The sequence below is a fragment of the Heliconius melpomene genome, chromosome 15 (assembly GCF_056956725.1).
Source record: "Heliconius melpomene rosina isolate 202511_hmr_F chromosome 15, ASM5695672v1, whole genome shotgun sequence".
NCBI classification, from domain to species: domain Eukaryota; kingdom Metazoa; phylum Arthropoda; class Insecta; order Lepidoptera; family Nymphalidae; genus Heliconius; species Heliconius melpomene.
The window spans coordinates 7,429,231-7,456,616 of record NC_140403.1 but is presented as its reverse complement, the minus strand read 5'-3'; the positions used below and the strand labels follow the sequence as shown (position 1 = coordinate 7,456,616).

General features: G+C 32.0%; 1 long non-coding RNA gene across 1 annotated transcript in view; it reads left to right on the top strand.

Annotated features, from left to right (window-relative positions):
• Positions 1-27,386, top strand: part of LOC146531560 (uncharacterized) — a 63,971-nt gene that overhangs the window by 15,686 nt on the left and 20,899 nt on the right. The window lies entirely within an intron of this gene.

Sequence of the window (27,386 nt, the reverse complement as noted above, 5' to 3'; positions counted from 1 at the left end):
GAAATCAAAACATTCTGACATATATTTAAATTTAAAAAACTTAATAGTCAATAAAATATACAAAAATATTTCTAAATCCCAAAAATTACGTCATCCATTAAGAAAACCTAATTCCAAATTGGTTGTGGTTATACAGTACTCGTACATATAATAGAAATGTGTAATATTGACGGCTTTTGGTACTTTTGGCGTGGTTTCAGTCTAAATCAATAACTCGTTTCATCGGGATTTTGCAACGGAAACGGGTTCCGGTTGGGGCAGCCGGCGAACGGTATAATGCTTCTCACCGCTATTGAGATGCATATGTTATTGAATCCAAGGATTTATATTTTTGAATGCAAAAGTTGCAAATTTTAAATGTATTCTTATAGCATTATTTTCATTTATGTCATATATATTGCAGGATTTGATGAAAGTTATGTTTATATTACAATAAATAAATACTAAACGCCGTAGAGACAGTCGTGGATAAGCGGTACAAGGGAAGCGGAGTGTCCTAACACTAGATTCCCTCTGCCTACCCGGCTGTGTGCGGGATACTGCGTGAAGCTTTCGAATTTCTAACAGAAAATAGTGATTTAATAATTCCAATTTCATTATTTTCCTTATATATGTTTCATATTAAAAAGATTTCATATTAGAACAACACTAGAAAAATGAAATGGTGATGACATTTTTATATTTTTATTTTAAATATTAAATTTTATGGACGATCCACTGTAATGAGTTTTGCTATCGCTGTTTTACAGCGTCAATAGTTTGTTCGATTGCGTCATTTGATATTGGTAAACGTTGGCAATGGCTGGTGGAGAACAGCATCTGGTGAGCTCTTTAACGCTTTTATTCGTATTGTACTTGTTCTGTATCGATTTTATTGATATTTAAATGTGTAACATTGGTTTAGGTTTGTATAAAAATAGATATTTAAATTAAATGTTTAACTTGAGAATAATAAGGTAGTCATGGCGAAGCGGCACAACTTTTTAACTTTTTGTTGTAAACGCGACGGTAGTGCGTTCGATTTCCATTTAAGTAAATTATTTTCGTTCCCTCGCTTTGGTAACAAAAAACAATGGAAAACATTTTACAGAGAACTTATACAGAGAGAAATAAATATTTGTAATTCCTCACTTTGATGTTGAGGCAAAACGCGGCGTTGAGAACCGTCACTCGACAAGCAATGCTTCCAGTGTTCTCCGAAAAATTGGAGAACGCGAGTGTTTTAAAAGGAACGGAGTGTTTTGACACTAGTTTCACAGGTTCACTCTGCCTATCCTCATATATAGCGTGAAGCTATAAAAATGGAGACTGAATTTTAATATTCCGATACGTTCATTTTCACGTTTCACCAATGCGGTAGAGACAAGTTCCGATGTTGCACTTTTGATAATAATATTTGATAGTATCATGTTATCGTAACGGAAGCTGATAGCTTACTGCCAGAGAAATATATTTTTCACTTACAAATAATTTATTTAAGAAACAACCATTTATTTACTTTTATTAAATTACTGAAATATTAGCAATTTTTTCTGTATTTTTCTATATTATTTATAATAACGATTAATAACTGAATATAATATAAAAATTTCACATCATTTCGTAATGGGGAATTTAAATTAGACTTATGACAGGATTTTTCCTGGCTGTCGATGCGCAGTAGCGGTTAGTACGAAGTAGTAACAGATACAAATAATTTTAGATTTTTAAAAAAAGATTTTTTTAAAGAAAAGAAATAGTGATATTAACGGATAAATCTTATCCAAATTTAGAATGCCATATGTCATAATAAATATAATTAATATTTTACTTCTTTTTCTAGCAGATATAGACTTTTCTAAGATTAAGACAATGCTGACTTACAACATATGTATACAACCATGAAGAAAATCTAATTTTCTAGTAACATTTTGAGAGCCAAGCTTTGACAACAGTTCTTAACAAAATTGAGATTACATTCTTTTTCAGCTTCAGGCTTTATTCTTCATATAACAAGGTAGGAGAGAGAGGGAGAGATCACATGTCAGTCCTATCCGCTCGCTCGAGACATTTGTTTTGTATATTTGGGTGGCATGATATTAAAAAATCATTAAGCAAAACCTACTTAATTTAGGATAGGATAAGTAGGATGAAAAAGATTAATTATTAATAATTTATAGTAATTCCCCCAAGTGGAGATCGAACCCACAATCAGTCACATTTACAGTCATAAAAGATATACAAAAAAATAAATACCTCGTCATTTTTACAATCGCGCTCTCACCAGAACGCGTCATTTATTCCCAGCTACCCCTCGGCCTATTAGGTTAGCGAATATTCGCCATTTCGCGACTGGTATTAAGATAATGATACCTCGGTTGTGATACTCAGGTAGCTGTACTCAGAGTGAATTAAATACTTAATGATTGTTTCACTTGCTTTAATTTTGCTATAAACGTTAATGGCGGTGTAGGAGGAATCTAAGTTTTAGTATAAATTAGATAAGTTATATAAATGTTGGTGTTTTGGTATGTTAATTTGGAAAAATAAGGGGAGGATGTGTCGGTTTTTTGGGGTTTCTGGTTGAATTGATAGTAATATTTGTTATTATAAGCTTTCTATGTTTTTTCGTATTTTTAGTAAATATTTCGCAATTCTTTTAATAATTAAGTAATTCTTTGGTAAAATGTTATAAATGAGAAATGGTGAATGATAAGGCAAATGCGGTTTCGCGAAACTATTTGTAAGCCAATTTCAAAAGAATTAGTTCTTAGTAATTCATATTGGATTTTGTTTTACGATATAGAGGTCGTCGTAGCGCAGTGTGAGTTCGTTTCCCACTTAGGGAAATGAACTGTATTCATTTCCTCGTTCTGGTAAAGCAAGATCAAATGCGGTGTCGAGTTACGCTACTCAACATTCAATATCGCGAAAACTATCCGGAAAGAGGGGAACAGAAAACACACAAAAAATATAAAAGATTTCTCGCTTATTACAATTTCCTTTTAGGAATTATTGTCAAAAACCTCAAAAAAGTTATTTTATAAAACCATTTTCAGCAACATCCATTGTTCTAAACGGCGACCGCGTAACCTTTATATTTCAAGCTGCATACGAATTTCCAGAATTCAAGGAAATACTAAACCCAGGCTTTATAGTGTTATAGCGGAATAAAATGTCACGAATAAATAGGCCATTTTCGTCGCGTTCGCGTTCCTACGAGTGTAGAAAATTTCACTCGCGTAAGTAGTTGTTATGTTAAATAAATGATAGGCAAGTGAATTGCCAAGTGAGGTAACGTTGCTTTTTTTTTTGGTTGTTTTTTCATTGTGTTCTGGGGTGTGTATCAATTTTAAGATTTTCTCAAATTTCAATATTAATTTACAATATATTGAGGCTAGACGTGACACAATTCGATTTCCGTTCGAGGAAATAAAATATTTATTATTTTCATTTCTTCGCTTTGGAGTCGGGGCAAATGCGCGGCGTTGAGTTACGTCAGTCAACAAGCAATGAATCCAGAATTTGGTGGAAAGTAGGGAGCGGAGTGTCTTATCACTAGGCTCCCTCTGCCCACCCTGCTACATGTGGGATATATCGTGAAGTGGAAAAAATCATAATAATTTTAAAAGATTGCTTAAAATATAATTAGTAATGCAAAATAATTAGAATTTCTATTATTGTTACTTATTAATTTTCTTTGCAATTTTGTATAAATTCTGTTCGCTTTCTTTTATTTGTATTCCAAGCTTCAATAGTTGTGAATTATTATTCAAATCAAACGAAAATGCAAAATTTTAGCTCAATAAGTTTTAAAAAGCAAATTGTTGAATATGAGAAAATTGAAAAAATTCTATACCTACTTAAAATAAAGTACTTCTAGGTCTATATTTCTAAAATCGATACTAACAAATAAAAAAAATAAAGTATTTAAAATATAGTATATAGCAAAGTCCCTGTAATAACAACCAAAAGCTGTTCCGTTCGGGAAATTTAATTTTGGGCTAATCAGGACGTCTCACCAAAATACATGTATCCGTGGCAACGCTAAATTAATTCAGAATTGCCTCGAGTAGGAATCAAACCCAGAATTGTCACGTGCACCACTGCACCACGAAGGCCTCGATATATCACGATCAAAGTAAGCTAAGGGTTATGCCACATACATTACATATATCAGTTCCATGAAGACATCCTTTCAAGAATTTAAATTCTGCATTTACTTGAGTAACTTCTAAATCTTGTACCATTTAAAACGAAATTAGGTTAATGAATAAAATGAAAGTCGTAGTACTAGAGTACTAGAGCACTAACGACGTTCACATTCTCCACTATAACTGCTCTAACACTTTAGTTAAATAACATTTTGACGTGTTTGTCTTTTTAGTTTAGAGACAGCCTTTTGAAAGGCTTTAAATAAAAATTTAAATTAATGAAATCTATTTAGTGGTATGCATTCATATATGGTTAGGTTAAAACTAGTTTATAAAATGTTTAATTTTTTTTTGTTTTTGGTGAATTTTATTGGAATAGGTGAGGCTATGGGGGCGCAGTAGTTTAGTTTCTGGGTGTAAGCGATGTGCTTGTAGGTTTGATCTACGCCCTGAGAACCCAACTATTTTTTTATTATTATTATTGTTATTTCTAATTTTATGAAAAAAAATATTTTAGCAGTGAAATAATACAATTTTTGATAAAAATATTTAACAAATTGTAAATTTACGAATTAATTAAATTGAAATGAAAAATAAATAAAATATCCACAGATAGCACAAATTCAATATAAAAAAATATATTCTATTTTCATTCGCTAGCCACATCACTATTATATGCGATGGACGCGAAGAAAAATGTTCAGGGTTATTGCTCGAGCACTTTTCGATTTAGATCGATTTTGTAATACGATTACTAAGGCTTATGTGAATTGAAGCCGAGGTAAACATACATCCTTATCTTGTTAACATCTTGTAATAAGTGGTGATGTTACCTCGCTGGTACCTAGATCTGTTGAAGTAGAATATAGGTTTAGTCTTGTTCTAGTGATTTTATCTAGTTTCGCACTGTTTCCCCCACACAGCAGGGAGGCAGAGGGAACCTCGTCTTAAGATATTTCGTTCCCCACTTTTCACTTAATTCTGGGACTATTGCATGTCAAGTGGTGGAGCTTAGCGCCGCGCTTTGCGACACCAGAAGGAAGAAATGAAAATAAAAATTCTAGTGATAGTATTCCAATGATCTCTCTAATTGAATAAATATGTAAATAATAATATGTATGTAGAATAATATTTAATAACTTTACAATGTAAACGTAACAGATTATATACATCGAGACACGCGACAGCGCGTCCAGCCAAGTTAAAAAGGAAACCCGCAATAAGTCTCCTAGCTTGTAATGTATAAATACATATAAATTTTAGCTGGATACCTGCACGAGATCTCGAGATAAATAGTTTTGGCAGATGAACAACAGAGGGCTCCTATAAATGTTCCATTTTTACCTTTTGATTAATTTAAAAATAACTATTTAATTTAGCTTTTAATGTATCTGTAATTTTGGAGGATAGAATCGGTAAAAATAATTTAGTGATTTTCTTCATTTTTCGCCAAATCCTGGAGGCATTACGTGTTGAGTGGCGAAGAAATGAAAATATATATTTGTTTCCTGATGTGGGATTGGGAATCGAACCTACAAACTGAAGTGTTTACAGTCACACTGTGTGCTCCTGGGCCACGACTGGCCCATCACCGGCCGCCCACCTATTATTATAATGCTCTAAACATATACAGTACAATGTTTCTATTGCTTGGTAGAAGGTAATTATGTTTTTTTCCACTTATCGCTTTATCGTTTAGATATGGGGATACTAACGACCAATCTACTAAGTGCCTTACAGAACCTTCACGGTGCATACATCAAATGTATTAAAGTTTTGCACGTTCGTCCCACGGGTAACAAGTTTGACAAGCTGTGGAACTGCATTGCTAATGAAAAAAAAATGGAATGTAAGACCGTCGTCGTGGCGCTGTGGTACAAGCGTACGACTGTAAATGCAACAGTTGTGGTTTCGATTCTCTCTCGGGGAAATGAATACTTGTATTTCGCATAGAGCAGATAAAGCAGAAGGAACCTTGTGTTAAGATACCGTTCCCCATTTTCCGCTGAATGCCAGAGCGAAGAAATGAAAATATTATTGAATAATAATTCATTCCACCGAGTGGGGATCGAACCCACAACCTTCGCGTTTACGGTCACACATTTATACCACTGCGCCATGACGGCCTCTAGCACCAGGACGACCTCCGTTATGTATGTTTTTTATCTTAAAAGAAAATAATTTTAATTGTCTGCAAATGCAATAATAAAATTGTTTAATCTTCAATAGATATCTAAAAAAATCGTAAAATAATTGGTACCATACTTAATCTCCTTCCCCTCAAGTGGGATTGTAAGCAAAGTTAATTTGATGATCTTGAGATTTATCTAATACAAGTAGTGCCCGCGGCTTCGTTTACTTGAAATACATTTTTTTTTGGCTTACTGAGATATGTGTTACTTTTGCTGCTTTAATATCATATAAACTCAGAATGTTTCCTTTTCTATATTTGTATTTCTTTTTTTTGTAAAAACATAAGATTTTATTTTATTATTTTTATCCTCATGCTGTTCTTTTCACTAAGTTCCCATTTATCCACGTTCATGTTAAGTTGCGTAACCTAACGCAGTATTTTATTCAACTAAACAAAATGATATACATATATAATACTTCCTCGCTCTGGTAAGGAAGCAAAGACGGGATTGAGTTTCTCCAACGCAATGCCTCCAGATTTCTGCAGAAAGTAGGAAACGTATCTTAACACTAGGTTCCCAGGTTCCTTATGCCTACTTTGAAATATATGGGATATAAAATAAAAAATATTTCAAGTTTTACGTACAAGAATAGTTATAAAAAAGTATATAATTCAGCAACACTTAAATGTGAGCGTTTTCAACGGTAAAAGTTTCACCAGCTCGAGAACAATGCGGACTAGCGTAGCGGCGGTACGGCCGCCGTGTTTCGTTTGCACTTGCAACTTTAATACGGCTTTATATGGAAATACTTTTTAAAATAATGAACTATTCCAGCCACTTGGCAAGTCGAGTTTCTTGTTTTCTGAGTAGTGTTTTGTATTAAGTTTTTATGTGGCCTCTTCTAGTATTTTATAGGTGTTATTATAATTAATGTTTAGAAAAAAATTGTTTTAAATCGTTGTTTCAAATTTCTTTGATAACGTTAAATAAATTTGTGTTGTTATTGAAATCATCAAATACTTTCCTCTTATTTCCTAATCATTTTGTTTTGGCTCTTCGCTGTATGGCGCACTTAGCAGAGCATCACAGAGGGATCCTGGGAACCTAGTTTTAAGATATTCCGTTCTCATTAAAATATTTTGTTGTAATTATTTTGTTGTAATTACTTGTATACTATAAAAAATATTAATTTAGCCTTAAAAGTAGCTCTTTACTCTTAAAATCTTTTATATACCGAATTCAATTTTCAATAATGAAGCATTCTTGGCGCTCCTTGCTATTGAGAACCACTTCCGCTCTCTGAAATAGCTAAGGGAAAAAGGCTTAACTTTTACGTAACTATTCAAAGACTATAAGAAAAGTATTGTACAGAAAGAAAGTAAGATATTATGTGGTTTTAGTCATGAAATAAATGTCTTAACACTAGGTTCTCTCTGCCTATCCTGCTGTGTGCGGGATTAAGCGTGAAGCTGGTATTATTATGGTATAAATGTACATATAAAACAAAAAAAAACATTAAACTTTAACCTACAATAAACTAGAAGGTATATAGCAAATATAAAGGAAATGCAAGTACGGATACGGGTTGTTAAAATTAGTTGAGTAAAATGTCTTAGTTGAGGATTTTAAGGACTGCCGTGTGAGCTGTCGTTAGAGTGTGCTACATTTTCGTTTTCAAGAAAGACTGTTTTAGTTCTTATACTAAGAAATGTATGCTTACTCTTAGAGTTTTGCATTGTTTAAAATCATGCTAATGTTATAAATTAGAATGTAGGTTTGTTTGTCACGCCAAATCTTATATAGTTTTTAGAGGTGTTAGAAAGAACATAGGATACTTTTTGTTTAAAAATGGAGATACATTATCTCTTTTTTTGCAGTAAAACCTCTATCGTGTGTTTTCTACGGTTGAATGTAAAAATATTTATAGGTCAGCTTCACGCTGTATCCCGCACACAGCAGGGTAGGCAGAGGGAACCTAGTGTTAAGACACTCCGTTCCATACTTACACCAGAGCGAAGAAATAGTGTAAATAAATATTTCACTTTCTTGACTGGGGATCGAACTCACAACCGTCGCGTTACAGTCACATCCTTGTGCCCCTGTACAATTTATACATTTAAATTAAAACTCGACAAATTTAAGTTTGCGGACGTATGCACTCATTTTGTATGAAATTAACTACAAATATAAGTTTGTAATGATTTTTTATGAAATATCTCTAAATTTTACTATACAGATTGTTTTCCTTAGTTGTACTAGAAGTTCTCATTTATACCAAATTTCAGAATTGTAGGTGCACGGGAAGTGCCATATAGGTTTATATTATGCGAGTTTTATATCAAATGCATCAAAATCGATATATAAAAACTTGTATCTTTATATTTCGCTAACTTAGAAGCTTGAGGTTTTTCTGTGCTCCATGGCTCATGGACCTAAATATTTGGTATTAATTTCAAATCGATAAATCCACGCGATCTTGAGATATACGCTCTTGACAGACAGACACCAAAGGAATCAGCAAGGGTTCTGTTTTTACCTTTTGTGATACGGAATCCTAAAAATATTTAAATATTTTGGCAAAACCACAGCACAGTAAATTTAAATATTAATACTAATTGTTAACTTAATATCACTTTAGGTAGTACAGAAGTGAGAAGTGAATGGAGAACCGCTCGTTAGTCCATGAATAACTCACCAATTAGAGGTGACACGCCAGGGTTGGTAGCTTTTGTGATGATAGTGATATAAATAAATTATTTCATTGAAATTGACGCAAATTATTTAGTTCTGTGAATTGGAATAGAGTTTTTATTTTATTATAATGGCGATTTGATACCTGTAAACGCAAGAGGTTGTGAGTTCCATTGCTGTTTTACTTGTGGAATGTTTTTTTTTAATATGGTTTTTAAAAACTTTCTTTTTATCTTTATGAGAAGATTTTCGTATAACCACCTGAAAAAGCTACAATTTTCTTTAAAAAGACATATTATTGTTATTTTTCGACAAAATGTGGTTTTAAATTTTTTAAATATTGTTTTTAAAAACTTTATTTTTACCTTTTTGAGAAGAATTTCGTAAAACCAAAACTGCAAAAGGAACAATTTTCTTTAAAAAAAACATATTATTGTTATAGTTCGACAAAATGAAATATTTAAATTTGAACTTTGAGCTCACAAGAACTTCGAATATGAGTAAATAAAATGATTTATCGATTTTTCTTAGGTTTTCACTGTTCCCCAAAATACATAACATATATACACGACATATATGAAGATAAATAAAATAAACAAAATAAACGATAAGCTCTGAAAAACTTACGTAGATCAAGAAGAGCCTGTTAGTCCCTGACTCACCAATTACAGAAACAATAACACGGATGTTGCAGCGATTTTTTATTCAGTAGTCTATTGAAGTGACGTTTCATTTACAGATATTTAATAGTGTGTAAATTTTTCCAGTGGATAGATACAGAATGAAGTGATTTTAATGAACTTTTTACCCGACTACTGTGAAGCGAAAAGGAGGGTTGTGATTTTGACCGTTATGTATGTATTTTCCCTTATAAGTTCTAAACCACTTACTATAATTTGACAAATGAGGTATGATTAGAAGCGTCTATAGTTCTATAACGTCTGCTCGTTCTATAACGTTACAATAAAATGAATGTGGCGCCCTCTACGTGACATAATGTTATAATATCAAAAAAATCTTTTTCAATGGTATCGTGTGGTAGGGCTTTTGATACTTTTTAAATAAATACATAAATCAGTTTTACGTTGTCCCTTACATATCAGGGTAGGCAGAGGGAACTTAGTGTTAAGGCACTTCTTCCCGCGAGGCATTGCGTGTTAAGTGGCAGAATTCAACGCCGCGCTTCGCCTCGATACCAGAGCGAAGAAATGGAAATATAAACGTTAATAAATATTTCACTTCCCCGAGTGGGGATCGAACCCGCAACCGTCGCGTTACAGTCACACCCTTGTGCCGCTGCGCTACGACGGCTTGTTTAAATATTTGTTGTTAAAAACTCTCAGCATTTATAGAGATTTATATTTACATTTTAAATAAATAATTATGATCATAGATTTTTTATTCATGTGGGACTGTGTAAGCCAGTGGTTGAGGGTTCAATCACCACATATGGCAAGTAATTACTGTTACGAGTATGTCATCGATCTTATAATAAAAAAAAAAATATATGTGCGGCGTTGATTTACGCTCTAATCAGCGTTTAATTTCGCGCAATTGGGCAAATAATATATCCCTTCTCTACTCTACTCTGCGGAATCTAAAAAAACTAAAAAAAAGGCCAAAATATTATAAAATATCAAATAATTTAATTTACTTGCAAATTTTAACATTTTTGAAAATTCTGTTTCTCTTTACAGTTCTAGCTACACTTAAAAACTATTCACGCTTAAGAGCCCTCCAACGAGTAGCCATAGAAATCCACAGCTTACATTTTATGATGGGACGAGCTCGCTTTTTAGGAAATTAAAAGCTGTTTTGAGTGTTGTTGGAACGTGTTAATGTCTTTAAAATTATATGTTAGTTTCTGAAGAGTTGATGTTAAATGAAAGATTGGGTTAGTGTGTGATTCAAATTCAAATTTAAAATATTTTTTGTTCATATAGTCCGGTACAGGCGGCGTGATTCGTATATGATTCTTCTCACAGTTAACAAAGGTTCAGATATCACAACGGAGAAGAACGGCAAGAAACTCTATGTTTCCTCTTTATCCATGTTTTATTTTTACTAACTCAATATGCATACTACGAAGATGAAAAGTCGTAATAAGTATTGAAAAGGAAGCTCATTTATTTATTTTTTGAATACAGCTTAATCGCCATTTTTAATTTAAGACAAATTATCGTTATTACATTCCAAATCTTAGCATAAGAGAAATAGAATTCACTATTTAAAGAAGTTGGGTCATTCCAATTAAGCCAGTCGTGGCGCAGTGGCACAAGCATGTGACTGTAAACGCGAAAGGTAGTGGGATCGATTGCAACTCGAGGAAATGAAGTATGTATAATATTTTCATTCCTCGTTGAGTTCCAACACTTAACACGCAATGTCTCCACAATTCGCCGGAAAATGACGAATGGAAGTTTCTAAATAGGAACGGAGTGTGTTAACATTAGATTCTCTCTGTCTACCCTGCTGTGTGCGGAATACTGCGTTACGTTAAAAAAAACATAAAAAAGTTGGGTCAATGGTTTTAAGCTGCCCCGTAAATATCATTATGATAAAATACGGGGCTGGTAATGTAATACCTCAATTCAGTTTCACCTTGAGCAAATAATTGCATAGAGGTATCATTATCCTTAATTTTCTCCTCACAAAAATAGCAGAGTGGCTGAAAATTTTAAACAAATTTCTGGAAAATATTGAAGCTACCGTGAAGCAGCATGTCACTGCTAAACGTGATGGTTGTGAGTTCAATCACTTCTCAGTGTATTTTAATGAATGAATGATTTAAATTATTATTTTTTTTTTAATTTTTTGTAATGTTATTTTATTTTTATGCTTGCATACAATTTATAGTTATTATACATCTTAAAGAATATATATTTTTTTATTTTAATTAATAATGTTTTTTTTTTTAACAAAAATTGTATGTAATTTAAAAACAAAATAACCAATAAATGTGAAATTGTCAATTATATATTTTATATTTTTTAACGATTTTATAACTGAATTTATTTATTACAAATCTATTTTATTATCGTTTTAATATTCTGTTTGATATACAACTGTTCATGACGGCCGTCCGTGTAGCACTGGTCGCTACGCCCGTAGCTCGACCTCGGGCGTAGACCTTACTCGCACCAACGTTACATTACTGCAAGTAGCGTGTAGCGTAGCGTTTTTATATAAAAGTAGTTGCGGGTTCAGTAGTATTTAATCATGGGATTTAAAAGTTGTTTTAAAGTCTACGACTGAGTCATTACTTTTACATATACATATTTCACTATTTACTATAGGCATATTCTGTATCTAAAGGATTTAATAAGCATTTTTATTTCTAAGTCACACAGCTAGAGTAAGTCAATCATAAACATATTATGTTCTTGTTAAATTGTTTATGATTGAGATTTTATTAATCACACTGAGTTATGTTTAAATGATAATATCTAAATTTACGTTTAAAATATATAAATTAAGAAATAAATTGGAATTTAAACATTTCTTGCGGCTATCTTATGTATAATTATATTGAATATTATTTACGTATTGATTAAATCATTAGAAGAATCATTTAATGAACCACTATATTCGATATCTAGTAGCTTGTGATCCTAGAATAAGTTCGGTCATATAAAGGTAAATCTGCATTCAGCAGTTTAAAGCAAACGGAGTGAATGGAAACTAGCTTAATACGAAGTATATTGTTACTTGTAGTACGAACTATATTGTAGTATATTGTTCTTGAATTAAGTTTCTGTGAAACTTAGCTTCTTGAATAAAATAATACATACAACCAGGTGTATTTTATTAATCTGGTCATTCTATTTGTTTAGTATAAATTATACAATAAGGCCGTCGCGCGTCGTGGTACAGTGTAGCTTGTGACTGTACGTGGCGGTTCTAAGTTCGATTCTTACTAGAGAGTATGAATAATTTAATATTTCCTCGTTCTTGTAATAGGTGGGAAAGGAGTATCTTAACACTAGATTTCACCTAACTACCCTGCTGTATATGGAATAAAGCGTGACAATATAATCAATATTTTTTTACTGTCGGTAATTTATTTATATCATTTAAGCAGTTTGTTTACTAAGTGTGGAACGACATTTTTAAAATAAAAAATAAATTTGAATTTGAAATCAGTACTTTCCATAGTGCACAACAAGATGACACTGATACAACATACATAATAAACATTACACTAAATGTTTATAAAAAAAAAACCATTCCGCTACATGCATCTCTCCGCTAGGCTCTTATGTGTAATGGCGTTAAAATGCAGGGCTACCAACTGTAGGCAGACGCGACGTAATTGGTAGAAACGGGCGGATGGGGCCGGATTTTATTAGGGCTGCGACAATACAACGTTCTTATTGTTGTGACATTGGCGGATTTATTAATTAGAAATTACGTGACTGTTTTATATTGAAAATAATGTAATTTTATAAAATATATATATTTTTTTAAATTGTAGGTATATTTTTTTTAATTTAATTAGATCTTTTGAGGTGATTAAAAACGAGGGCATATTTTCTTTTGTTATGCCGAAATATGCTTATATTTTTGTATTAATTTAAGGTAACATACTAAAAATTATTCTTTCAAAAGCCAAGAACAGAAAACTAATTCTAATGAGGCCGTCATCGTGCAGGGGCACAAGGGTGTGACTGTAACGTGACGGTTGTGGGTTGGATCCCATTTCGAGGGAATGAATTATTATTTTCTTATACTTTCAATTTACTGCTTTGGCACCAAATCAAGAGCCCGGCGTTGAGTTCCGCTATTCAACACGCAATGTCTCGTAAAATTCAGTTGATATTTTTTTTCAATAAGCTAAAAAAGTATAGAATTTAATAATAAAATAATATTTTACTAAAACTGGTTTTAATTAAAATTGTGCTAGTTGATATTCTCGAGAAGGGATATGACGTCATTAACCAGGCGTATCGCCATACAATTACGTTGCAAGCTAATTAGGCATAAATAATTACAAGTCGGTCACGCATTCGCTTACTACAGCGGGTGTAGAATGAACAGGTGCTATGTAAGATAAAACTACATCGAGGATTATACTAAAGCTTGAAAAGATAAACTAAATATTATTTTCAAGCAATATCTCGTAAGTTAGGTAGAGGGAACCTAATGTTAAGTATTTTCCCCACTTACTGAAGAATTTATGAGATATTGTGTGTTGGGTGGCAATTTTGTTGTTTTTTGTCATGTTACCAGAGCGAGTGGGAATCGAACTCAATACCTGTCGCGTTTACAGTCACGTGGTACGTCACTGAGCCAAGAAGGCTTAAAAATAAAAATAGGCTATAAAACAATATTTTTCAATAATTTTCCTTTGTTTTTAGAATTATTTTAATGATTTATAATATGATCTGTGACAGCGGCCACAGCGTTATCGATTTAGTTAAAAAGGGTGACCTCATAGTTAGCAAGTCGTTTACCGAGTCCGTTTACATGAAAACCTAATTAGGTATTAATTTGAAATTCACTTGGCTTACTGATCATGGAATATTTTTTTTGAAGCTAAAATTATATTGTTTGACTAAATATTTATAAAAAATAAACAAAACATATATAGTTTTTTTTTTATATTTAATAAAATAATTCATTCCCCCGAGCGGGAATCGACCTCATAACAGTCGCGTTTATACTAGTAGTATGTAGTAGTATATAGTAGTCTCATAGATAAGTATTAAATATTCAATTTAATGTAGCCTTTTTTAGCTTCACCAAGTATCCCGCACAAAGCAGGGTAGGCAAAGGGACCTGGGAACCTAGTGTTAAGATTCGTGAGACATTGCGTGTTGAGTAGCGGAACTTAACGCCGCTTAGTCTCCTTACCAGTTCATGTTTCTTTTTAATAATTTCCGTCTTCGAGGTGGAATCGAACCCATAACTGTCGCGTTTACTATCGCAGGCCATCAATATAAGCCTATAGTTTCTAAAACCTTAAAAAGGGTTTCCCACATAAAAACAAATAATTGAATTCATAAGGTTAGACCCATCCAACCCTCACCCGATCGTCTCTAGATAAAACACTAAACGTAATTCTATAGTGATGTGGAAACGATCAGTCAACCGGATACAGTGCCAGTGATTGATGGACTCGAGCACCAACCAGCTCAACTGTTGATTCCTACTGTGGATCTGGTTTTTGACTTTTTGATTCCTTCATTGTTTCACAATGTCAATTTTGGTTGATTCTAGCCTAGATAGATTTAACGTTTTTTTTTTTAATAAAAAATGATTTTGAATTATTATAATTTATTTTGAAATTATAGCTTAATTATTTATCATTATGTTTCAGGTAATTTATACATAACCTTTTTGTAAATTGTAGTTCAAATGTTATTCTTACTGTAAAGTGTCATCACAATCTGTTCAGCAGTTTTTGCGTGAAAATGGAACAAACATACACGTTCATAAACTTTAAAATTTTTAATATGAAAAATTTAAAATAAATTAGTACGACATTATTATCCTATATGATAACGTATTTCTTTGGATTCGAGAACTTTAAGGAAAGAGAAACAATAATAATAGGATGAAAGTCATATGAATCAATAAAAAACTTATAAATATAGCGACTTTAGATAAACAAAATTATCTTAAATTAATATAATATATTTATACATTACAAAAAAATCTATAAATATAACGAAATAAATAAAATTACTGGTAATAATGGTTCAAAAACAACTTAAAAACTAAACGCTGCTTAAAATAAATGGAACCAAACATGAAACACTAAGAATTTTATATATCAATAGACTCTTTCGTGACTTTTAAAATGTCATATGAAATTATAATACTGTTTCACCTTTGAATGGTTCAATTTATGAAACTACTAGAGTTTAAACGAAATGCCAGTTTTATTTTACCTCTCTATTAGTTTTAACAGTTTATATATTACAATTTTTATTTATTTTTAAGCACAGATAGCTATTTTATGAAATAAATTTTCAGTTTTCAGATTTTTTCCTATATTTTTATTGTAAGTCCTCACTTCGCGTCAAAAAAAGAAGAAGATTGCGTTGACTTGAGAGCTGGATTTTTTATTTTAGACTTAAATATTTTATATTTATTAAAGTTTGATACCTCCACGCAATCTGAAGATGAATAGTCTTGACAAACAGACAGATGGTCAGTCCTATATGGGTTTCGTTTTTATATTTTGAGTTATGCAACCCTAAAAATGAAAGAAAATGCATTTGAAATAATAAGCATATACCCATAATGTATAGAGTTACAGAGCTACCTAGAGCTTTTATACAGAATTGGTAACTATGAGAATAATAGTATCCCATAACTTTGCTCTCACAACGAAATATCTCCTGAATTTAATGAAAATTGAGGAACAGAGTGTAGTAACACTAGGTTTCCTCTGCCTACTCTGCTGTGTGATACAACGTGAAGTTAATTCGATTTTTTCGATAACTTTACACATACAGATTTTATTTTTACTTTTAAAATCAACAAAGGCATATAAATATGAAAATGAATTGTTCAGCGACAAAAAACGATATATCGCTTGATATGTGTCAAATAAATAAAATATATTGATATAAATAAAACAGTTTTCAATTTTCATTTCACAGAATTTTTTTTCATGGGAAAATGCACATTAATATCCTGTCATACAATGAAATAATAAAAACATCAAACGTCTGGCTCAGTTGGTCAGAGCGCTTGGACAGTTTACAAAGAGGCGCGGGTTCTAATCTCGCTATGTTCAAATTTTAATACGTTTTCTTAATAAGTAAAAATTTAACAATTGAAGGTTTTTATATTTGTTTTCCTAAACATTGCAGTGGAAAACAATATAGTTCACACCGTCTTGGCGCAGCGGAACAACGTCCGACGTTAAGTTATGGGTTCTGTGCCCAAATGACAGAATGAATTTTATCAAATTTTCGCACTGGTAATAAGACAACGCGTCCTTGAGTTCCACCACTCCGTCATTAAAATTGGGAGCAAGTTGGGGACGGACCAGGTTGTCTTAGCACCAGGTTCCCTCTAGTTACCCCTACTATACGAGATAGAGCTGGAAGCAAAAAAAAAGCTATAGCCGTTTTAATCACGTAATGTACAGTTTTCATCAGCTCAATCCATTTGGCTATTGTGTCCGCGAAACGGAAGCTCATTGTGCTGCGGTCCCTGAAAAATGAAATAAGTTTAGTGATCTGTGAAACGTGCACGTGAATGACGACAGGGTCGCACATCAGTTTCAAAAGGGGTAGTTAATTTTTGATAAATTAGAGAAAAAATATACATATTTCATTTTAATTTTTTTTATTAAAATATCGTTTTTTTTATTAAAAATAATATTTTGTTATATGTAATAAGTTTATTATATTTTTCCTATATATTTTTTGGTTGAAAGAAAGAACCTGGTGTGAACAGATCGTTCTCCCGCACCCCCCAAATTTTCAAAATATTGTGTGCAGAGTTGCGGAACTCAACATCGCTATGTGGGCGCGAGGGTCGAATTTAAAATGGGGGCGGCCACAGTTCAAGAAGTATCATTATTTACATACATACATATACGAAAAATTATTTGGTATATAAAATAATAATATTAATTAAATATATCGTTATAACACAACCAAAATGCATTATTAGGTTATCACAAAGCATTAATCCTACTAAATGTTTCACGGTGTTTACAAACGTCGATCCCGATCAGTTGCGTGAAAATTTGATATCCAAACACGTTTATTTTCGTATTTAACCGTCTGTTTTGTAATTTCGATGCATTGATATAAATAAAAAGATTTCATTTGAACGCTTTAACCCGCATGTTACAATTTCAGTATTATTTATATCAATACAAACAAAAACTACAAAAATAAAGTTTTAAATATAACACCAATGTATTTATACATAAAATTTTCACGCAACTGATCGGGATCGACGTTTGTAAACACCATGAATCATATATTACACCCACCGCTGTGCAAACTGTCCTGAATCATTTATGGAGGATTAATGGAGGTTATGGGTTCGATTCCCACTCGAGAAAATGAAATATTTATAAAAAAAATATATTTTCATTTCTTCGCTATGGTGTCGAAACAAAAAAAATTTCGCTTCTCAACACGCAATGCCAGAATCTAGTGGAAAATGGAGAACGGAGTGCCTTAACACTAGGTTCCCTCTGCCTAACCTGATATATACGGTATACAGCGTGTAGCTGATTTGATTTAACATTAATTCTATACCTATTAATTTTAGATTTAACCACAAACAGCCTATATAACAATTTATTATTAATCAACCATACCGCATCGGGAATGAACGGATTAGAGACAGCAGTATTGCGTATTATTCTATTTGTATAATATAGTAGGACTAACAAGCTAAGTCTATTATATTAATAAATCATTTAATTATTTAATGAACGAATTAAGAATTGAAGAGAAGTGGTGGCGTAGTGGAACAAGCTAAGCCTGTAAATGCGACAGGTTGTGAGTTCGATTCCCACACGTGGACGAGGTAAAGCTCGTTTGTTCATTGTATTTTAGCACCAGATTCCCAGGTTCCCTCAGCCTACTCTGCTATATTTTATGTGGGTTACAGCGCGAAGAAAAAAAAACGAATTAAATTAATAATATTGTAGTTCTTGGTGCCAGGGGCACACAGGCCAGTACTTGTATGTAAATTCTTCTGAACTTAATGTTAAGATACTCTACTCTCCGCCTTCTCTCCGAATTTGAGACACTACGTAAACTACCTAAACCCTGTTCCCCCTAATGGAGACACAATCGTATATCGAAAACTATGAAAAATTATATTTTAAATGGTTTTTTGGCCTTGCAACACAAAATCAACCGCCACTCTACTCGCCATATCTCGGAATTTAGCGAGAAAAATAGAATAGAATGACTTATTAATAATTTATAGAAATAAATATATATTTATATTATAAAACAATAAGTAAATATACCGTTACATTGTATTTTATTACAGCTAAAATTCGTTTATATTTCTATATTTCTATGGAAACAACGGAACTCACGTTAAGTGAAATCAAATAACGGAAACGCGATCATAATACTGTTCTGCGATACGTACGTACGATACAAGGCTGTTTACAGTGTACGACTTTTAATTTTTTAAATTATATACTAACAAAAGAAACATTAAAAAAACAGCTTCACGATGTATCCTGTACACTGTAGAGTAGGCAGAGGGAACCTAGTGTTAAGACACTTCGTGCCCCAGTTTCCGCCGAATTTTGGAGGCATTGCGTGTTGAGTGGCGGAATTTAACGCCGCGCTATTGATTAGACATCAAAGCGAAGAAATGGACATATAAATTGAAATAAATATTTCCTTTCATCGAGTGAGGATCGAACCCCCAACCGTCGCATTACATTCACATTCTTCTGCCCTTGCGCTACGACGGCCTCAAAAAAAAGAATATATTAAAAAAAAACATTTTAATGCCTTTTCCGGCGAATGTCAACATTAGAACTTTTTACATAATATTAATTAACAGTAAAAAATGTTTGTTTAGTAGATAAAACTATAATAAATATTTTTTAAGAAATTAGTTAGAGGTTTTGATAAGGAACTGTCTCAATTTTTTGTAGTATATCTACTAATCGCTTATTAGCTCTACCGATAAACGGTTTTTTGGCAACGTATTTATTAGCTTCATCCTGTATAGCAGTGTAGGCAGAGGGTACCTAGTGTTGAGACACTCCGTTCCCATTAAAACTCTTCCGTTTCTTACCCACCGCCAACTTCTGAAGGATTTGCGTTTCAAGTCACAAAGGAAATAAAAATATTAAATATTAATTTTCACGAGTGGGAATCGAACTCACACGCTTGAGCTTTTGCGCCATGACTGGCCTGAACGTTTCATAGTTAATGAATATATCGTACCGTAGTCGTACAGCAAACAAAAACGTTAAGCGCATTTCATATGCAATCGAGTTACGTTCTGAATGTATTTACATACATAAAACCAATATCGATTTTAATTGATGATTTATTGGAGCCAGTGGCATATAGTAATCGATATTAATGCCTTTATATATTGTTAATAATATGTTTTCCCATTTTACCTCTAAAACAACTAAAGGCCTCTAGTTGGTTTTGAACTTTACGCGGAATACTAGTGATTTTATTTTCCGTTATTAGTTTTAGATAGTGTAATTTTTCTACAGCAGGGTATATAAGAAAGTCTAGTGTTGTTACATTACTATGATTATGAATAGTCATAATCAATTATGTCAAAATTAATTATGTTTTTGTCTAAATTTTAGAACAGTAGAAACGACTTTGTGATTAAGAAAGTGGAAATCGAAATTATTTCTTTTAAGGAATGTACTGGAAAACATATATAAAATAATAAACGTAAACTCTCTACGCCAGGAAAGTTAATAAAGTTAGTTTAGATATATTAAAATTTATTTAATTTCTTTACAAGCAAGAAGAATTTAATTTTAAATATTTAATTTTTGAGAATCCCTCTAAAACCTCACTTATCGGCTCACAAATGCCCCTAATACCGCAATTGGTCACCCAAGCATAGTAAATCCTATTACATAGTAGTAGCGTGTGCATTGTATGCAAGTGTAACGAAACCTTACGAATGCGTAAGGATTTACAACATTCTAGCTTTAATAAGGATTATCTATCTAAATTGTAGCGACTACCTCATGTGAGTATATGGCATTTAAAATATTAATCCTTATAGAAGTACAGTTTGCGAGGTCTAAGCTAAGCTTTGCGTTTGTGTGTGTTCATATTTAGTGTAGGTGTGTGCTATTTGACAGCATGGTTACAACTCTTTCACTCACACATCCATATATTGCGATGCTAGAAGATATATATCTGTTTGGTAATAATATACAATTCGGTATTCGTATTTTTAAATATTTAAATTGCAAATATTAGTATTACCTATATTTTGCAATATGCAGTCGATTTTAAATATATATAATAATTTATATTTTATTATATTTATACGATATGTTTCGTTTCGTTTTAAACTAATTTTAATGTTAACACCTCATTAGCTAGCGAATTTAATTTTTTTGCTAAAAAATTAAAAAGCCTTCATCGTACGTGGATTTTTTAGACTAAGTTTTTTTAAAAAAATATTTTTAAAGTTGTATGCTATTAGTAGTTTAGTCTTGCATCAAATCATCATTGCGGCGGGTTACAAGCATATGAACGCGACAGGTAGTGGGTTCGATTTCCACTCGAACAAATTAAATATTTTATATTTTATTGCCCTCAAGGCAAAGAACGGTGTTGAGTTCCGCCGCTCAATATGCGTTTCCTTTAGAAATCGGCGAAAAATGGAAAACGGGGTGTCTAAAAATCAATAATTTGGACACATGCATATTCAAATATTGCCACAAAACTTTATATTACACTAAACTGAACATAAAATAGATTTTTGTCTATCAATAATTTCTATCTCTTTATCTAGCTCTAGAAAACGAAAAAGAAAAATGGCTATCCCGTGAACGTTTAAATAAATATTACCGTGAAACAGCGTGTAAGTTAAATCATTAAAAGTTTTCACTCGATCCACTATGCACTCGCAAGTACAGCATAGTCTCGTTAGTTATTAAATAAACATTTGCAATCGACAATCCTTTGGGAGATGTTCGGAACAGAGGAGATTGTAAATGGAATAAAAACGTGAAAGAGTAATGGGTTGATATTTTAGTCAGGTAAATCGATATCAGTAGTTTTGTATGTGAATTTTCCATTTTTTTTAAATTTTTTTATTCATTTTTAACCGACTTCTGTAAGGAGGTTATCAATTCGCCTGTATTTTTTAGGATTCTTTTTTTATTGGAAAGGTTAAGACTTCAAGGGTAGTTTGATGAGAGATCTCTTTTCTCGTTCTTTTTTGTTAAATATTACATATTATTCATAATAAATTGTGCTTCAGAAATAATTTTACCATTGAAAAAATATATCGTAACCCTTTAAAATGGTTTATCGATTTAATAACTTATTTAGTTAAAGAAAGATATACTAGAGGCCTTTGGGGCGCAGAGGCAAAAGAAATTAATATCTTCATGTTTTCGCTTTGGTAACCAGGCAAAACGCAGCGTTGAGTTCCGCGAAAGTCAGCGAAAAGTAGGGAACGAAAGTGTCTTAATGGGAACGCAGTGGATTAACTTAAGTTAGTATTATAGACTTAGTAGTATAGACTTAGTTCCTTATGAATAATCACTTAATTTCCCATACTTTTCTCATTACAGTTTATATTTGACTTACAAATCTGAGTACCGACGGGCTGTAGCTTAAAAAATTCATCAACTTAAATGAAATTTCATTTACACCGCCGGTTCAAATTACTTGGGCGTGTCTAAATTGAATTAAATATAGGGAAGTTGGTATTGAATTATATTTTTAATATTGACTTAGGTTAATATAGTTTTTGATAATAAACATACATAATTAACGACATAATTGCATTTTTTTAAAAAAGTTAATGTTTGGAAAGATTATTTTCGCTTTTAATGAGTCATTTACATTTTTTTAAAGTGTAATATATGACATATTTACATATTATTATAATGCACCAAATTAGATACTATTTATGAGAATTTATTGAAAAGGTATTAATATAGAAATAGTATAATATTTATGCTGTATTCAACGTAAATCAACATTCAAAATCAAATCAGCTTCACGCTGTATCCCGCACATGGCGGGGTAAGCAGATGGAATCCCTTCTCCACTTTCTTCGAATATTGGAATTGAATTTTGGAATATTTGGAATTTATTTTTGGTGAAACTCACGCGCTTTGCCTCGAGACCAGGGCGAAGACATATTAAATATTTAAATTAATCAAATGGAAATCGAACCCACGACCTGTCGCGCTTACAGTCATATTTTGCGCCAATACTAGCATCTATATTTTTACCAATATTATAAAAAGGATAAACCTATCGATCTAATAGAAAATAATTATATTTAACAATTATCCATATACATTCTCAACGGGCAACGTAAACTCGACATGAGATTGACTTGTACTAACCACCTCAGTTTACTGGAACATACAAATTAGTGGAATTACCTTTCAAGTGGTGGTGTACGACGTGGAGGGTGCTTGATTATTTTATTTATTAGTTATATTTTATATTATATTTGTATATATTTTAAAAGAAGAAAGAAGTTTTAAGAAATATTTAATATTTTCATTTTGTCGCTCGCAATGCCTCGAGAATTCTGTGGAAAGTGGAGAACGGAAATATCTTAATGAGAACGGAGTGTCTATCGTGCTATGTGTGTGATATATCGTGAAGGAAACGTTTAAACGGAAATGGAATTTTCCGTTTTACTATTTGAAAATTTGACGGAAAAAAGTTGCGGGCGACGACTAGTTAAATATTAAAGTGAATGTGAAAAAATAAATCTTCTTCAAATAGAAACGTTATTTGATTTTTATTTAACTCCACTTTATAAACAGTTTATTTACTTTATCGAGTCAATTTATAAAAAACTGGAGCAAATATTTTTTATAGAAATTGAATACATTTAAACAAACATATTTATATTTTTTGCATAGTTTATACTTATACATATATGTTGGTTTACATATTATATCAGTACTAATTCTGTACCCTAAAATAATTAATTCCCACGAGTGGGAATCAAACTCACAGAGTGTCTGTATTTATTAGAAAGACATAGATTCGATAGCCACTAGGCCAAAGGGTGTAGAAATGCGTAAAGCTAGCAAAATATTGAATTTAAACAAATATTTGTAAACATTCATCTCTAGTTCCTGTTATTTGACTATTCAGCCTGTTGAAAAATCAAAATGAAGTGCATTCAATAACTGAATTGATGTAACAATAAAAGCTTTACTATATATAGTTTCGAGCTTTGTCATGGCCGACAATTGTCATGCCAATAATAGTTAAAAGTAGTTACATATTTACTACAATATAAATTAATCGAAAATAAATGAAAAATATGCTTTTTTTTTCAACAGAACACATTAATAAGAAGAATATAAACTCGATATGATCACTAGTAGGTTCAAGGTTCCATCATTATCATCAGCTCGATGGTATCATAATATTGTATTGCTAAGTTAACCTGTATATAATTTCCAAGTGTCAGTATGATACAATAATTATAACTGGGGAACGGAGTGTTTTAACACTACATGTAACGCGTGATGATAATGCGTTTATAATAAGTTTTTTATTCCCATGCCAAATAATCAACATTTACAGAATACACCATCTAAAGCTATCTGTAATTATAATGTATTAAAAGCTTCCTTTGATTGACCGACAAAACAAATTTAAGTAAATTACATAATTTAAAAAGTTTTTTTTTTAAATTGTTACGGGAAAGGGAAATATGATTTTTTTTAAATTTTACGTTCACTTTACGCAAACTTGCGGGTAACAACTAGTTTTTATATACTCTATATAACATAAAATAAATGGGAAACGATTAACGATCTATTTATTTCTATATTCTATATCTAGTTTCGAATTCTCTTTTACACTCTCATTAAATATATATTTAGTTCTTTGAATGTATATTAGGTCTGTCGTACACGATGTTTGGATAGCTGCCAATGGCTTTTAGCGGTCCCGGCTTCCCGAGATATACGCCACGAGAGCCTCAGAGTTAGGTTAATTGAAGTATTATTATAGCACTTGAATTTTCACTTATTTTATCTTAATGATTTTTTTTAATTTCACGTTGTATCCTGCACAAGGTTCCTTCTGCCATCATCCTGGGTAGAAGGAACCTTGTGTACTTTACGTCCTCTATTTTCCGCCAAATTTTGGAGGTATTGCGTCTTGAGAGCGGGACTCAACGCTGTCGCCTAAAATAATGCATTGAAAAATATTCCAAACATCTTCTACTCAGTTATTAATTCTCCGCATTAAATATTTAACAATATTATGAGCACCATTGAATAACTAAATTTATATAAATTAAATTTAAAAACCAGTCAAATCCGAGTCGGACTCGCATACAGAGGGTTCCGTGCTATTTATAAACGTTGACAAACTTGAATTTGCAATTTTTTTTCTATAAAATATCTATAAATGTTCATTTTCTTGAATTCTTTTATTCTGTATTCTATAAGTTTTGTTTACATTCGTATCTATTAACTTAGAAGTTTGATTTTTTTCTGTGCTCCAATGGACTGTTAACCAGGATATTTGTTATTAATTCTAGCTCGATACCCCCCACGCGATCGTGATAAACGGTCTTGACAGATGGACAGACAGACAACAAATTGATCCTACGAGGGTTTCGTTTTTTGATTTTGAAATACGAGACCCTAAAACACAAAAGCGATTTCATATATAACAAATAACTTATGAAATATGACAACGGATATCGTAGTGTTTATTGTCTGTATCTCACGAATTGTTCTTTTAACTATTATTTTCGTAACTACATGAGAAATAACAATAAATACAATAGTAAAATCTTACCTAAAAATATTTCTAACTTTAAAATACCAGAACATCAGATATATTCTGGTAATATAATAAACTTAACTTTACGCTATTTTATTATATGAATATGAATTAAAGGCTTAAATGTAAGTAGACGTTGTACAAAACTAAGTAATTACTAAAATAACTTGCTACTTTTGTATGTAACATAAGTAATTGAAAGCGTATATAAGTGCATTTTTACAAGCTTTTATCCTATTTGCTAAATAAGATGGATAGTGTTTTTTTTTTACGGATAAGACGAAGACAAATAAGCACGTCGATCACCTGATGGTATATGCTAATACCAGACCAGACGCTAACACCAGACCAGACGCTAACCCCAGAGTAGATAGAAGAAGTGAAGTGCGCGCGGCCTTTAAGCTGAGTGTGTGTGACGTATTGTGGTATTAGAAATATCTTCGACAGGTACCAGGTCAATGAGTTGCCCAGAACACATGAAGCATAGCCAGGAGACGTCTCTATGCAAAACCAACTGATAGGACTCTTGCAGACTGTCGGGACTCTTACAGATCATTCATCCACAACTCTACGTTGTATGCGATTAAATGATTTAATCTAATACTGGAGTACACCAGCCCAAAGATGACAAAACCTGTTTTTGTTTTGTTACCCTAATTAGGAAATGATAATAATTCTCCAGAGTAAGAATCGAATCTAAAACCGTCACACAGACAGAGACAGATTAAAGATATTCCTCTTTGAAAAACTCTTACAAGAAGACGTTATTTTTAGATATTTCTTTATTTTTCATAATTTAACACAACCCATTGTTAGCAGGTAGATAGATATAATAAAGACACAGCTATTATAAGGCCACAATAGTGGGGTCAAACTAGCTCAACAGCATTTGACCTATATCATGTTTGTATGCAGCCGTTTTCTTAGTAAATGCTACGAAGATTATATAAAAGTAGTGTTGAGGCACTATTATCTATAATAGTTATTAGAGAGACATTTAACAAATGCCACTCGGCGTGAGTGCCTTAAATTATATGCTTGGACGGAATATTGCTTTGTTAATGTGTTTATTGATTTTTTGCGTTTCGTTTAATGGATATATATTATCATAGTAATGTTTTTATCTTTGAGCTTTGTCTCGCACTCCGGGAGAGAACGTAGTGTCTAGTCATTACGTTCACAACTGTTATAAGATACGCCGTGATAAAAAAGTTCTTACCCATTCGTAGAATTGAGAACAATTGATTACAGCCATCTTGCTTGCACAAGTCAGAGGCTGGCTGCATACGGGGAAAAAATATGTATTCTCTACGTGTTGGACCTCTGTCCCCAACCAATCCTTCAAAATATGGGGTTCCTATGGATCTGTGATATAAAGAAAATTGTGGTTTTTTTCTTAATGTTCAGGTTCAGGTCAGGGTCTCAGTGTTCAGGACAGGACTTATAGGAAAAAGTTATTTTTTTCAGAAAGTTTTACAGGAAGCAATTTTTGTCCTTATTAAATAAAACATTTTTAAATCACATTCGCTATTAGAAAAGTAAATAAAAGTAACAAATGGAGATGTTGAGTGCGCTTGAATATTTAACGAGAAACAAAACACCAATTACGGTACCGTTTTTACGTTCAGAAATCTGGAAACGTTCGTGATGTAAATTATACTTATTTCCCGAATATGGCTTTAACGATTGCCGCTGGTATTTATTACACCCGACGATTCGAGTCGGGAAAAAAAATTATAAAATTTACATTGCTTCGAAAACCATGAGAAATAGCGCTTATTTCCACATTTAGTGCGCGCAAGTGGCAATTTCATTAATATTTAATAGGATTTCTGTAATAAAATATTATTGTAGCATTTATTATGTTATTAATATGTAAATAATTAAGCTGTTTTACTGTTAGATTTTTATTAAAAATAAAATATAGTTTTTTATTTGTAAAATCAACACATACTACTATTTAAAGATAGCCA